The sequence below is a fragment of the Bombina bombina genome, chromosome 1 (genome assembly GCF_027579735.1).
Source record: "Bombina bombina isolate aBomBom1 chromosome 1, aBomBom1.pri, whole genome shotgun sequence".
Taxonomy (NCBI): Eukaryota; Metazoa; Chordata; class Amphibia; order Anura; family Bombinatoridae; genus Bombina; species Bombina bombina.
The window spans coordinates 823,570,296-823,586,445 of NC_069499.1; positions in this window are offsets into that span (position 1 = coordinate 823,570,296).

The following is a 16,150-nucleotide window of genomic DNA, read 5'->3' on the forward strand; positions in this document are numbered from 1 at the left end:
TGGGGAAATTTTCCTTTTTGTGTTTAATAATTGTTCTTTTATATCCTTAAGAGTTTTCTTAAAGGGCCAGTAAACCCACCAAATAATGTTATATAATTCTGCACATAGTCGCAGTCACAACCGGCCCGATCACGCCATTAAAATAAATATAGCTTGCGAGCTACATTCATTTTAATGGCGCGATCGGGCCGGCTGTGACTAGACAGCTTTCCCGATGCGCTTAGAAAAAAAAACAGACCCGCTCAGTAGAGCCAGGAGCAGTGGTCTGTAAAATCCATTTTTGTAGGAAAATATCTATGTTATCAGGAAAAGAATATGAGCAAATGTAAGCAAGGTAAATAGTACTGAATAGAAGAAACCAAACTACACTCTTACAACTATCTCCTGAAGTAGATAGTTAAAAACTTAAACTAAAAAAAACTTACATAGTGAGCGCTAATAAATATCAGCTAAAGGTAAATATGGAATAATTGACACGAACACTACTTGCTAAATTCAATGTATACAACAGTATTTAATTGGTTCTTTTAAAACCTAATTACTAAAAAAAGGCAGTATTTAAAACACAAGTTATTTTGATCTCCTAAAAATACAATCATAAAATCATAATTCATATAGGATAACAATATAGAGTGTGCACTCTTAAAAACATGTAAAACTAAAAAAGGGGATCTTTCCTCTGTAGTTTTAATTAGGTTGGGCAGTAGTCACAAATAAGTAATGTTATTATTGATCCTTATTTGGAGGATTGCAAAAGGATATGGCTCGCAGCTTCTGCTCTTAAAGGGATACTGAACCCAATTTTTTTATTTAATGATTCAGATAGAGCATGCAATTTTATTTTATATCTTTATTTAGAACCAGCATTATGTACAGTATAATGGAGAAACAAATGATAGGAACATATCTTATGCCACGCAGGGCAGATAATTTTTCAAAATAATATAGACCAAAAGGCAGTTATTATCACTGTTCTTAGTGGAGTTATGCCAGTGTACATTATCAATACATATAAGAGAGAAAAAATAAATAAATAAATTGTATTCTCTGCTGGGCTTTTTCAATCAATTTTCTCAACTATCATGAAAACCAATCATTCTATTATAGAATCATTTTCAACAAAAAACAAACAAAAACAGAACAAAAAAAAGAAAAAAAAAAGAAAAAATTAAGCCTTCCCTCTTTCCCCACTTACCAAATGCCAAGGAGAACTAACTCAGGTAATCAATTTCACTCTCATGGAGTGTTTTTATAAGAGCTGCCCATTTATTAAAGAAATTCCTTATATCTGATTCTTTATTGATATTTGTGTCTTTTTGTTCTAGTACACATTGTTTTTTTAGGTAGTTCCTAACTTCAGAGATGGTCGGAAGTGCTCTTAATTTCCATTTCTTACAAATTAAGTATCTAGTAGCTAAGATGGAGAGAGTTACTAGTTTATCATTGTCCTGGTAACTACCTTCCAACTTCAGGCATAATATAATTTGATACATTGAGAGAGAGAGAGTGACTTAACTTTTAATGTTGTTTTAAGCCAGAACTCTAATTTGTTCCAAAAACTTCTTATTTTTGGGCAAGACCAGAACATGTGTATTAAGTCTGCCGCCGGATAGGAGCATTTGGGACATTTATTAAATTGCTGGTTATGAATTCTGAGGCCTTTCTCGGGGGTGAAGTATGTCCTGTGAAGAAGCCTAAGATGGGCCTCTCGCCAAGTGGCCGATAATGTAGAGGATGCTACTTTATTGATTGATAATTGCAGAGTTTTTGGCTCAATATTACTCTGAGGTATTAATGAGCTCCATATTGAAGCCAAATTGTCCATTAAAGGTGTTCCTTTACTATTGACAAGTATACGATAGCATGGGGAGATAGACATGTGGCCAATTTTTGTTAAGGCAAGCCAGCTTTCCAGCTTGCCTAATGTCCAGTGACAGCCCTGCTCTTTAATTATTTCGGTGACAAAATGCCTTATTTGCAGATACGCAAAAAAGTCTTTGTTAGGGAGATTAAATTCAGTTTTTAGCTCCTCAAAGGTCTTAACACAATTACTGTCTTTATCTATTAAATAGATTAATCTATCCAGGCGATTGTTATGCCATCTATTAAAAGTCGCTGATTTTATGCCTGCTTGGAATCGTGGGTTCCCTGTCAAAGGAAGATGTTTCGAAGTGCTGCTGGGGATTGAAAGAGAGCCGGTCAGCCTCCACCATGCTTTGATGGGATTGAATATAGTTTTGAGTCTCTTAATAGTTGCTGGCAATTCCTTTGGTGGGGAATGGATCAGAGCCAGGGGAAGGTATGGTTCACAGATATTTAATTCTAGCTCATTATTTAGTATGTAATTTTTGGTGTGTATCCAGTCAGCTACTATGCGTGCTAAGAAACTGAGGTTGTATGATCTAATATTTGGTAGTGTCAAGCCTCCAAATTCCCTTGACACTGTAAGTTTGGTAAAGGATATCTTGGACCTTTTCCCTTGCCATAAAAATTGTCTAATTGCGGTATTAGTAAAGCGAACATCTTTTTCTAATAGAATTAATGGCACGTTCTGGAGGATATAGAGAAGCTTGGGTAGAAGAACCATTTTAAATAATTCTATCCGGCCAGAAATTGATAGAGGCAGATTCTGCCAAGTTTTTAGCTTCTCCTTGATGGTAGAGAGTATAGGAGATATGTTAAGGCTGTATAGATCTCTTAAGTTAGACGGTATGTGAATCCCTAAGTACTTAAAAGAGTCTGTAACCACTCTAAATGAGGTATTTAAGATAGAGCTACTATTTCTCCTAAGCCAAAGTATTTCAGATTTTGATTTGTTTACCTTATATCCCGAAAAGGAGCCAAAATGATCAGTTATTTGAAAGAGTTTGGGTATATTTAATTTTGAGTTAGATAAATAGATTAGTAAATCGTCCGCATATAAACCAATTTTTATCTCGTAGTTTTGTATCTTTATACCATCTAGATGTTCTCTTATCATAATTGCTAGGGGTTCAATAGCTAAATTGAAAAGAAGTGGGGAGAGAGGGCAGCCCTGACGCGTACCCCTGTCTATTGCAATTGGAGAGGAAACAATGTCATTTATTATTAATCTCGTTTGGGAATGATTGTGTAAATTTCCTATAAATTTGGAAAAGTTACCTATGATCCCGAATTTTGTTAAAGATGTTATTATATGGTGAAAGATTACAGAATCGAACACTTTTTCTGCGTCGATTGACAAGATAGCTAGGTCAGGGAGGCCCTCTCCCCCCGCAACGGAAGAGGGGAGATTCTGGAAATAATCCATTGTAACAAGAAGCTCTCTGATTTTTGCTGCAGAGTTGCATTTGTTCAGGAAACCGGCTTGATCTGTGTGTATTATCTTTGCTAAAATGGGCTGTAATCTAGCTGCAAGGATAGAGGACATAATTTTGTAGTCTGAGTTAAGCAGAGCAATTGGTCTGTAAGATTCTTTTTGCGTAGGGTCTTTCCCTCCCTTTAAAATCAAAGTTGTGAATGATGAGGAGAAGGAAGGTGAGACTGATTTACCATTAACATAGATCTCATTGTAGAGATTACCCAGAAAAGGCCCTATTTCATCTGATAAAATTTTATAAAATTCATTTGGCAGCCCATCTGGGCCTGGTGCTTTGTTAGGAGAGAGTTTGAGAATTGTTTTCTCTATCTCTTCCTTTGTAATAGGAGAGTTAAGACTGACAATGTCTTCAGCTGAGATTGTTGGATATGTAATTTTGTTCCAAAACTCAGCAGCTCTCGAAACATCATGTCCTTTAGAGGTATATAGATCCTGAAAATATTCTAAAAATAGATCGGAGATTTCTTCGGGTTTTAATATTTGCTTCCCATTGTTAAAAAGTTTTTCAATGGTTTGTTTTTTCCCCTCGGTTTTGACTAATTTAGCTAACATTTTTCCAGATTTGTTACCAAATCTGTATAGTTTAGCTTGGAATCTGAGTTCCCTGTACGTTTCCTGAGTCATTATAAAGGTATCTCTGGCATTTTTGACCCGAATGTATTTCGCCCAGTTTAAAGGATTTTTTTCAAGTAAGAAGTGGTTATATGAGTTAATCAGTTGATTATTAATCTCTTTCTCTCTTGCCTTCGTCTTTTTAGTTAAGATTGCAACATAAGCGATGATTTCTCCTCTTAGCACTGCTTTAGCAGTCTCCCAGAATATATCTGGGCGCCCTATGTAGTCATTATTGAAACTAACATATTCTTTGAACTTGTTTCTAATCCATTCCTTGAATTTTAAGTCTGTCGTTAAATGATAGGGGAAGAAAAACTGTGATGTTTTTGGTTTTGATTGACCGAGATACAGATCTAGGGAGATAGGCCCATGATCGGAGAGAAGAACCGGCATTATTCCTGCTTTTATTTTTGTAATGGGTAAACGCTCATCTGTAAGGAATAGGTCGATCCTAGAAAGTGTTTTGTGGGCTTTAGAGAGACAGGTAAAATCCTGAGTGTCGGGATTCTGGACTCTCCATATGTCGCGCAGTGCTAGGTTTTGCTTGATTTTATTAAAAATCTTAGTATCTATACTGTCTTTTTTCTGTTTCAGTCGCATAGAATTTCTTCTAAGCCTGTCTATGGGGGATTGTGGTGCCATATTATAGTCTCCTCCTAAGATCAAATATCCTTCAGAAATTAATAGGAGCTTGGTCTGAATACGATTCCAAAACTCCGGATCAGAGATATTTGGTCCATATATATTACACAATGTGTAGATCCCCTGTGCGGCTTTGAGTTTCACCAGGACATACCTCTCCTCCAAGTCTACCTCAGAATGCAGAATTTCCACTTGGGACTTTTTCCCTATCAATATAGCTACGCCTCTCTTTTTCCTGACACTTGACGCAGCAAAAACTTCTTTGACCCATTGTGCTTTTAATTTTAAGGATTCCTCAAGATCTAGATGGGTTTCTTGTATGACCGATATCTGCATGAGCTTTACATAGGTGGGTGAGTATTGCCTTCCGTTTAATAGGAGTCGAGATACCCCCTACATTCCAAGATATTATTTTTAATTTATTTACTTTTTGAGCCATTTACGTAGGGGGGAAAGAGGGGAAGAGGGAAAAAAAAAAAAAATTAAAAAAGAAGAAAAAAAAAGTACGGACTCTATATTCCCTAACCCAAGGGAGTTCCCTAGTCATAGGCCTTATCCTCTTTTTTGTACCACAAAGTCATATCTTGTTTGAGCTTATGACTTTAATGACTTAAAGAAATCCTCAGCCAGCTGGACATCTTCAAATAAATGTGTCGTGTCATTCACTTCAACTCTAAGTTTAGAGGGGTATATTATAGTAGCACGATGTCCATTTTGTATGAACTTAGTGCAGGTCGGGGCCATTTCTCTTCTCTTGGAGGCTGTGTAAGCAGAGAAATCTTGAAAAATCAAAATCCTAGTGTTATCTATGAGGACTGGCTGGTTTTTGCGGTAAAGTTGCAACAACATACTTTTGTCTTGAAAGTTAAGCAATTTTGCAATGACAGGTCTAGGACGATTCTTATCTTTGCTATCTGAGCGAGGAGGGCCTATTCTATGCGCTCTCTCTACTAAAATCGGATGGTAGTTTGGAGGGACATTTAGGGCCTTGGTAAGTGTATCTGATATAAAGTGACACAGGTTGTCATATTGCTTGTCCTCTGGAAGGCCAATTATCCGAATGTTGTTTCTTCTGGATCGGTTTTCCAGATCCTCCAATCTATCATTGATTTTTTGAATATTAATATTTGAGATCCCAAGTTTAGAATTATGTATTATGTATTGTTGTTAAATCTTCCAGGTCTGACACCCGCTGTTCTATTTCCTGCATTCTGTTGGAAAACTGTCTAATCTCTTGAGTTAATAAAGAGATGTCCTGCTTAATTTCTGTCCTCAGTGTATCGAATTTAGGTGTAAGAGCCTCAGAGATGCTAGTAACCAAATTCTGTATATTAGTAGCTTCAGGTAAAGTTGCCATATGTGTAGTTGTTGACTCAGTGAGAGAATCTTGAGTATTCTTAGATTTCCTATCTCTATTTCTAGCTGCCATGCCTGGTGAGGGTGTCTTAGAAGGAATGGAGAGAAATTTATCCATGTGTTGCGTGCCTTTTTTTGTTTTTTTGTTGTTTGTGTGAAGACTAAGAGGAAGGTGTTGGGGAGTCCACTTGCCAGTGGGGTGGGAGGGGAGAGTGATCTGTGAGAGAGGGGGGTAGAAAAGTGAACTAAGATATCAGATGAGAATGTGATAATGTGGGATATGAAGAGAAAGTGAGAGTGAGATTAGTGAAAGAAAAAAAAAAGAAAAAAAGAAGTGATTTTTGTGATACAAAATAGATGGGATATAGCTTTGTCCTTATTTAAGCTACCCTATTATTAACTATTATGCTGTGATGAGGGGTGAGTGTTTTGTTTTTATTCTATTTCTAATTTAGGTGTTTAGGTTTTAGTTTGGAGTTGCTAAGAGAGAGAAGATAGGCAGTGAAACTTAGGTATTTGTAGTTCTACTGGATACTCAAGTATATAAAATTAGCAACAGTTTAGACGCTGGAGTTCTGGGGGATATTTATCCCATTTATCTTTCCTACCAATTTACTATTAGTAATAATGACAGATTGGTTTAGCTAATACTTTAGCTGTACTTATTGCAGTTGTCCCTGATCCTTACCTCCTCTTTTTTACCCTATATAGTACTTGCCTTGATTTACAGTTAAGAGTATGTCAAAGAAAAAAAAGGGTATTCAGATATAAATAGCAAGCGGTTTTGTTATAAAAAGGTCAGTTTTCTTGTTTCTTATTTCCTGACAGCCTGTTCTTTGACGAGCTCCAGAGAGTTTGTGAATTGTAAATGTAACAGGACAGGAGGCCCTCTATAAATTCACTCTCAAATACAGGTGTATATGTATCGGGTAAGAAACATTAGAGAAGACAGGCAGAGGAGAAAAAGTAACATTCTGTTACCCTCTCAGAACATATCACTTATCTTATCTTAATCTAAACCTCAGAGAAAATAGCAATATATTACATGTTACCCTTTTTCATTGTGTCTATTTAATGCAGCTAATTTTCAGGAGTAGGAGAGATAATCTTAGCTTTTTTAGAGAGAAAAAAAAAGGTAAATTCTTAAGTATTGTAAAAATGCTAGCCACATATAAATAATGATACAGTATAGATTTTTCTTTCTCTTTCCCCCTTTAAGACCAGTCCATATAGCCCAGTGAGAAAGTCCAGCACCTTGTTATTTTGAGCAAATAAATTTTGCTTTCCCAGGTAATTATAGTCTACTATGTTATGCAGGAGCCATAGTAAGTGCTCAGCTCTGTGGTCTTTCCCTTTAACGCATCCTCAATATTTCTTATATTTAGAGGGGGAGAGGAGGGTAGGATATCAATTGCAAACAGTTTCCTCAGATATTAATGACTTTACCCGGTGTTGTCCTGAAGAGCGTCTGTGAAGTGGGTTGGATGTTTCACCAGTGCGGCCCCTCTCACGCAGCACCGGTGGGAGAGGGGACCCGCGATCCAATCCGTCGGCAGCACAGGGAACCACTCTGACGCCGGGAGTCAGGTCGGCATAGAGAGCGGAGGTGCAGCAAAAGGTAACCGCGCTCAAAGCCAGGAGGGAACTTTCAGAAGGAAGAATCGGTCCAAGCCCCTCACGCAGCACCGGTGGGAGGGGACTATGTGACCTGAAAGAAGCACCGGATCTTGAGCTCTTCCACCTCTCTCTCTCCCCCAAAGCGTAGGAACCACTCCGATCGCAGCAGGACTGGGCAGACTCCGAGTCAGTCAGGGAACCTCAGAGCAGCATCATGACATCAGAGTGGGTAAGGAAAGCCAATCTTTTTGTCCCGGACAGTAACAAGTGAAGATGTGGTGGGGTTAGGCAGGTCTCAAATCTTCCCGAACATTTCGGGGTTGGCCATAGGATAGGTATCTTATTTGACTTGCCTCCCGGATCCCGCCAGGTATTGCTGTAGTGATAGTTCAGCACAGGAGGGTTAAAGCCTTTTTTTTCTTTTTCCAAGGAATGCTTTTGGGGTGCAAGGTAAGGTCCTATAACTGCTGCAATTTGTAATTTGCAGCTCAGTGCATTGATGTGGCACTGTGTGGGTTCTGGAGGCGTTGATTTAGCCAAGCAAGCCGCCCTGGGTCTGAGAGTTTTAGGCGCGAAGTCTCCGCCAAAGGCTTGCAGTTGAGGTGATACAGCACAGGTGTTCCACGCACCCATACACCTGAGCTCCTCCTCTTCCTAGAACCTCTACAGCCTAGAGCATGCAATTTTAAGCAACTTTCTAATTTACTCCTACTATCAATTTTTATTTGTTCTCTTGCTATCTTTATTTGAAAAGTATGAATTTAAAGCTTAGGAGCCAGACCATTTTAGGTTTAGCAACATGGATAGCGCTTGCTTATTGGTGGATACAGTTAGCAAACCAATAAACAAGCATAACCCAGGTTCTCAACCAAAAAATGGGCTGGCTCTTAAGCTTTACATTCCTGCTTTTTAAATAGATAGCAAGAGAACAAAGACAAATATATAATAGGAGTAAATGAGAAAGTTGCTTTAAAATGGCATGCTCTATCTGAATCATGAAAGAAAAAATGTCGGTTTAGTGTCCCTTTAAGGCTCACTGAAATGCCACTTTTATTATGTGTTTATACTTGTACTGTGTGTTAGTATCCAACACTTTAAACTCTCCTGTATGCAGCTTGTTGTCTTTGTTTCCATCTAAAGGAGAGGAGAGTCCACTGCTTCATTCATCACTTGTGGGAATTAAGAACCTGGCCACCAGGAGGAGGCAAAGACACCCCAGCCAAAGGCTTAAATACTTCCCCTAATCCCCCAGTCATTCTTTGCCTTTCGTCACAGGAGGTTGGCAGAGAAGTGTCGGAAGATTCGGAGTAGTCTCTTATGGAGGGTAGTACTGGAACTGGAGTTTTAAAGGGACAGTCAAGTCCAAAAAAAGTTCATGATTTAAATAGGGCATGCAATTTTAAACAACTTCCCAATTTACTTTTATCACCAAATTTGCTTTGTTCTCTTGGTATTCTTAGTTGAAAGCTAAAACTAGGAGGTTCATATGCTAATTTCTTAGACCTTGAAGACTGCCTCTAATCTGAATACATTTTAACCACTAGAGGGCATTAGTTCACATGTTTCATATAGATAACATTGAGCTAATGCACGTAAAGTGACCTAGGACTAAGCACTGATTGGCTAAACTGCATGTCTGTCAAAAGAACTGAAATAAGGGGGCAGTCCGCAGAAGCTTAGATACAAGATAATTACAGAGGTAAAAAGTATCGGCTAGATTTAGAGTTCTGCGGCCAAAGGGGTGCGTTAGCTACGCGTGCTTTTTTTCTCCCGCACCTTTTAAATACCGCTGGTATTTAGAGTTCACAGAATGGCTGGGTTTTCAGTGCGTTAGGCTCCAAAAAGGGAGCGTAGAGCATAATTTAACGCCACTGCAACTCTCGATACCAGCGGTGCTTACGGACGTGGCCAGCTTCAAAAACGTGCTCGTGCACGATTCCCCCATAGAAAACAATGGGGCTGTTTGAGCTGAAAAAAAACCTAACACCTGCAAAAAAGCAGCGTTCAGCTCCTAACGCAGCCCCATTGTTTTCTATGGGGAAACACTTCCTACGTCTGCACCTAACACTCTAACATGTACCCCGAGTCTAAACACCCCTAACCTTACACTTATTAACCCCTAATCTGCCGACCCCGCTATCGCTGACACCTGCATATTTGTTTTAACCCCTAATCTGCCCCCCACACATCGCCTCCACCTACCTACAATAATTAACCCCTAATCTGCCGACCGAACCGCACCGCTACTATAATAAATGTATTAACCCCTAATCCGCCTCACTCCCGCCTCAATAACCCTATAATAAATAGTATTAACCCCTAATCTGCCCTCCCTAACATCGCAGACACCTAAATTCAAACATTAACCCCTAATCTGCTGACCGGAGCTCACCGCTACTATAATTTTTAACCCCTAAAGCTAATTCAAGATGGCGTCCCAAGATGGCGTCCCTCGAATTCCGATTGGCTGATAGGATTCTATCAGCCAATCAGAATTAAGGTAGGAAAATTCTGATTGGCTATTGGAATCAGCCAATCAGAATCAAATTCAATCCGATTGGCTGATCCAATCAGCCAATCAGATTGAGCTTGCATTCTATTGGCTGTTCCGATCAGGTAATTTTGTAATTATTTTAACTAGGTAACTATTAAATAGTTATTAACTATTTAATAGCTATTGTACCTGGTTAAAATAATTACAAAGTTACCTGTAAAATAAATATTAATCCTAAAATAGCTACAATATAATTATAATTTATATTGTAGCTATATTAGGGTTTATTTTACAGGTAAGTATTTAACTTTAAATAGGAATAATTTATTTAATAATAGTTAATTTATTTCGTTAGATTTAAATTATATTTAAGTTAGGGGTGTGTTAGAGTTAGGGTTAGAATTAGCTTTAGGGGTTAAAAATTATAGTAGCGGTGAGCTCAAGTCGGCAGATTAGGGGTTAATGCTTGAAGTTAGGTGTCGGCGATGTTAGGGAGGGCAGATTAGGGGTTAATACTATTTATTATAGGGTTATTGAGGCGGGAGTGAGGCGGATTAGGGGTTAATAACTTTATTATAATCGCGGCGCGGTCCAGTCGGCAGATTAGGGGTTAATAAGTGTAGGCAGGTGGAGGAGACGTTGAGGGGGCAGATTAGGGGTTAATAAATATAATATAGGGGTCGGCGGTGTTAGGGGCAGCAGATTAGGGGTTCATAGGGATAACGTAGGTGGCAGCGGCGTGCGGTCGGCAGATTAGGGGTTAAAAAATTTTAATAGAGTGGCGGCGATGTGGGGGGACCTCGGTTTAGGGGTACATAGGTAGTTTATGGGTGTTAGTGTACTTTAGAGCACAGTAGTTAAGAGCTTTATAAACCGGCGTTAGCCCAGAAAGCTCTTAACTACTGACTTTTTTCTGCGGCTGGAGTTTTGTCGTTAGATTTCTAACGCTCACTTCAGCCACGACTCTAAATACCGGCGATAGAAAGATCCCATTGAAAAGATAGGATACGCAATTGACGTAGGGGGATCTGCGGTATGGAAAAGTTGCGGCTGTAAAGTGAGCTTTAGACCCTTTCCTGACTGACTCCAAATACCAGAGGGCGGTAAAAACCAGCGTTAGGAGCCTCTAACGCTGGTTTTGACGGCTACCGCCCAACTCTAAATCTAGCCGTATATTAATATAACTGTGTTGGTTGTGCAAAACTGCGGAATGGGTAATAAAGGGATTATCTTTCTTTTTAAACAACAAAAATTCTGGTGTTGACTGTCCCTTTAAGTAGTCCTGTCAGCCTCTCAGTGAGAGCATGGGTGAAAGTTAGAGTCCGGAGATGCAGGGGGAGTTCTTCTGCGAAACCATCCCGACTCAGATTAACATCTCCTTAAGCAATCAGCGTTGACGAGATTCGCTGCCTGCTTTCTGCTCTCAAGTCCATGTCAGGAGCAACGCTACTACCCTGTCACACTTGAAGGGCCGTGTTACTGTTCCACAGGGGGGAATAATCTTATATGTTTATTTGATTTTATGCTGCTTTATGTGTGAGATGTTATGGGCTCATTGGCTGTTATGGAATATACAGGTTTCACTTTCACTTTGAGAGCTTTGCAGCTTACAAGCTTGGAGCGCTTTTTCTTATAGCAGGGACAGTCCTGCATTGTGCAAAATACTATTCTTTCCCTCTTCCTGACTGGGTGTCTATCAGAGAGGAGTTCTAACTCTCTGTACTGTCTGGGTCATGGGAGGTGGGGAATGCCCCAGCCATTGGGATATAAAGGTGCAGTTTTTTTTAATAAAATATTGTTTAATTTCTATAATTCTCCAGTTATTGCACTAACGATGGAGGATTCTGTTACTTAAAGGGCACTCCCTCTATTCCGAAAGAGTAATTCCTGTTTATATTGTGAGAAGTCCTTAGTACGTCCCCTCAATTATGTTCCATATGCCTTGATAATGTGATCATTTCAAACATGTCAAAAAAGAGGAAGAGTACTAAAAAGTAGGTTCCGTGTCAGTGCCCTTAAATGCAACCTGGCACAGAATGTGTATCTTATATTATGACCAAACAGAAGTGTTTGTATTTAAAGTTGAGGTGTTTACATGACTATTGAATTATAGTTATGGTATGATGAGTGCACAATGGAACGCTCTTTCATCTTGAGCCCACTTCATATTTCTTTTCCGGCTCTACTTTTGGTAATCTGCCTTGTTTAACGGAGAATGTGGATGGAAGGAGGAGGAGGTGAAGGGGCTTTCTGCCCAACCTCACTTTTAGAGTGGCGTCAGGTAGAAAGCCCATAATCTAAATCGGCATATTGGGAGCCAAATTTGGGATAAATAAAGAGAGGCAGAGTACTGAAAAGTAGGTTCCGTGACAGTGCCCTTAAATTCAACCTGGCACAGAATGTATATCTTATATTATGACCATACATAAGTGTTTATATTAAAAGTTGAGGTCTTCACATGAGTATTGAATTTTAGTGATGGTATGATGATGGTAGCGAACAGTATGAAGTAGTTATATAAAGTGGTAGATACTTTGAAATATTATTTGTGGATGAATATGTGTCACTCTCGGATAAGTGGGTTCAGGGATATGGAGCTTATGCAAGGTGGTGGCAGGCTTAGGACTGTCTGGAATACTGAAAAGGGTCAGCGGTATGTGCTGCTTTCTGAAATTACCCTTATTAGGCATGCTTAAGTAATATACAAGCAAGTCAGTTTATTGCACTTGAACAGGAGACTTGGAGGCTGGAAGCAGGATAGGTAAATAGGTGTGACCCATTATAGGGCTAGGAACAGGAGTGCAAACTTCGGCTGAAGACAGGAGGCGGTCACCCGAGGCCCGGGGCTGTAAGTGCCCACTGGAGGCCCGAGACCGGAGGTGCCCACCACAGGCCCGAGGCAGGAGGTGCCCACCAGAGGCCCGAGGCAGGAAGCAACTACCAGAGGCACAAAGGTGCCTACCAGAGGCCCGAGGGGCCCACCAGAGGGCCAAGACCGGAAGCACCCATCAGTGGCCCGAGACCAGAGGCGCCAACCATAGGCCCGAGATCGGAGGTGCCCAACAGATGCCTGAGGCAGAAGGCACCCACCAGAGGCCCAAGGTTCCCACCAGAGGGCCAAAGCAGGAGGCACCCACCAGAGGCCTAAGACCGGAGATGCCCACCAGAGGCCCGAGACCAGAGGCGCCCAACAGAGGCTTGAGGCGCCCACCAGAGGGCCGAGACAGGAGGCGCCCACCAGAGGAAAGCTCATAATCTAATTCGGCATATTGGGACCTTAATTTGGGAGCCAAATTTGGGATAAAAAAAGAAAGTACTAAAAAAAATTGTTCCGTGAAAGTTTCTTTAAATGCAAGAAGTGTTTGTATTTAAAGTTGAGGTGTTTACGTGAGTACTGAATTAAAGTTAAGGTATGATGAGTGGACAATGGAATGGTCTTTTATCTTGAGCCCACTTCATATTTCTTTTCCGGCACTACTTTTGGTAATTTGCCTTGTTTAATGGAGAATGTGGATGGAAGGAGGAGGAAGTGAAGGGGCTTTCTGCCCGACCTCACTTTTAGAGTGGAGTCAGGTAGAAAGCACATAGTCTAATTTGGCATATTGGTAGCAATCTTAGGCTGAAAAGTAGGAGGTGCCCACTGGAGGCCCGTGGCCGTAAGCGCCCACAGGAGGCCCAAGGCCGCAGGCGCTCACCAGAGGCCTGAGGAGCCAACCAGAGGCCCGAGACTGAAGGCTCCCACCACAGGCCCGAGGCAGGAGGTGCCCACCAGAGGACCAAGGCAGGAGGTGCCCGCCAGAGGTGCCCACCAGAGGCCTGAGACCGGAGGTGCCCAACAGAGGCCCGTGATTGGAGGTGCCTGACAGAGGCCCATGACCGGAGATGCCCACCAGAGGCCCGAGACCAGAGTTGCCCGCCAGAGGCGCCAACCAGAGGCCCAAGGCAGGAGGTGCCAACCAGAGGCCTGAAAAACACAGAAGTTTAGCGCTAATAGCTAAAAGAGAACAAGGCCACTCTAAAACAGTCACCCCAGGACTGTCAGGAAGAAAACAAAATTAAGAGAAAAAGAGAGGGCGCTAGGAGCTAAGTTCTCACCACACTTAGTCAAATAACAGGAGATACAAATGAAATTGAAATGAATACCTTTACTCACATTAAAATACAGTTACAACATTACACATTAAAAAATAAAAGGGACGTCTCCCTTTAAAAATTGGATTACCACCTTAAAAAATATAAAAATATGGAAAAAAAATATGGAAAAAAATATTTTTAATTTTTAAAAAATGTTTGAGCTTTGTAAAAAGATGCAGCAAGATTGTTACAATGTTAATATAGTTCTGCAGTGAGATCTTCACAGTCTTTGTAACAAAGTTTCTTGTGTTAACTGATCAAAAAAAAAAAATGTTACAGTTCAGCAGAAAATGTCAGCGTGGAGTATAATATAGTAGGATTTTTCATACAAGTTAAACGATCATGTTGAACACCTTATTCAGGTTATACTCACACTCTTCCAAATGATTGTAATAGCGGCTTGATGACTTACACTTTTGGAGATTAACAAAAGTAGACAATATCTCCAAAGTGTTAGTAACTTTTCTTACTTTCTTGAGTCGGCTGAACCAGGTCAGCGTGATTGGAAACTGCTTCCTTTGCTCCAAAATTCCTAAGCTTGAATCGGCTGAACCCGGTCAGCGTGATTGGAGACAGCTTGTTTTTTCAAACCTCCATATGTCAGATATTGTAGGATTTCCAAGGGGATAATGAAAGTCCACAGACCCGCACTTAGCGTGAATCACGCGCGGGTTACAGAGTTAAACTAGGTACCTAGATTTAAAGATAGAGTAAAGTCTTTTGTTGGGAACAACACAAGTAAGTCTACGCGTTTCACCCGATAGGGCTTTTTCAAGATACTGGTTCGTTCCCGGGATGGAGTTTAAATGATCCTTGGATTGTGTTCATTGGTTGTAAGATTTTCAATTAAAGGTGGAATTATGATAAAGCTTATTTATACTTAAGGTGGTATGTTATCTTCGTTTGAATTGAGTCATCCGTTGAATCAATAAAAGCTGATACACATAATATTTATAAAATGTTTTTATCGCGCTCAAACTTAAAAATAAAAATGTCATAGTTTGTGTATGAATTTCAGTTAGGGTGGTGGAACTCGATTAAGGTGGTAAAACCAAAGGTGGTATTTTATTAAGAATTAATGAGTTTCATATCTATTGGGATAGACAGTTTAATTTATCTAGTACATAAAGAATAGAAATGATCAAAGAAATTATTTGTTAGAATTCTTTGGACGTCAGCTTATCATAATTGGATATTAAATGGTGCTGGAGAATAAAGATGATTTTCGTTATATATAACCTTGTAGTAAATTAATCAAACTATAAAACCTTTTCTTGATTACTAAATGTTATAAAATTCTTTTTTTAAATTTCTGAAGTTCTAAGGAATTATTTATCTTTTATACATTCTAGAGTAATTGTTATCAGTTTTTCATATAGGATTTGGGATATTTTCATATATTGTCTATATATTAATTGTAAATATATTATATCTTAATTCCTAAAAAAGGGGATAGGTCTATCTCTGAATTGAGACATCGGGGGAAAAGGGTATCAAATTTGTAGATTAGTTCGGCTTCTTTTTTGAGTATTTTGCTTTCGAAGTCCCCTCCTCTCCAATCTCCTCTGACCTTACATATTCCCCAATATTTTAAATGCTGTAAATTATTTTTGTGGATCTCTCTAAAATGTTTATATAAGTGGGTGTCTAGATTCCCTTTTTCAATATTGCAGAGATGTTCCCTGATCCTGTCACGTAAAAATCTGGTGGTCTCTCCAATATAAAATAAATCACATGAACATTTTAAAAGATATATAATGCCTTTATGAGAACATCTTATAATATCTTTAATTTTAAAATCTATATTTGTCCCTGTTATCTGAATGGTGCTAATTTTGCTACTATACCTACAAGCCCTACATGAAATGCAGGGAAAAAAACCTTTTAGATTATTCCCTCTGAGATCTTGATCTGCCATAGTAACATTGCCTCTC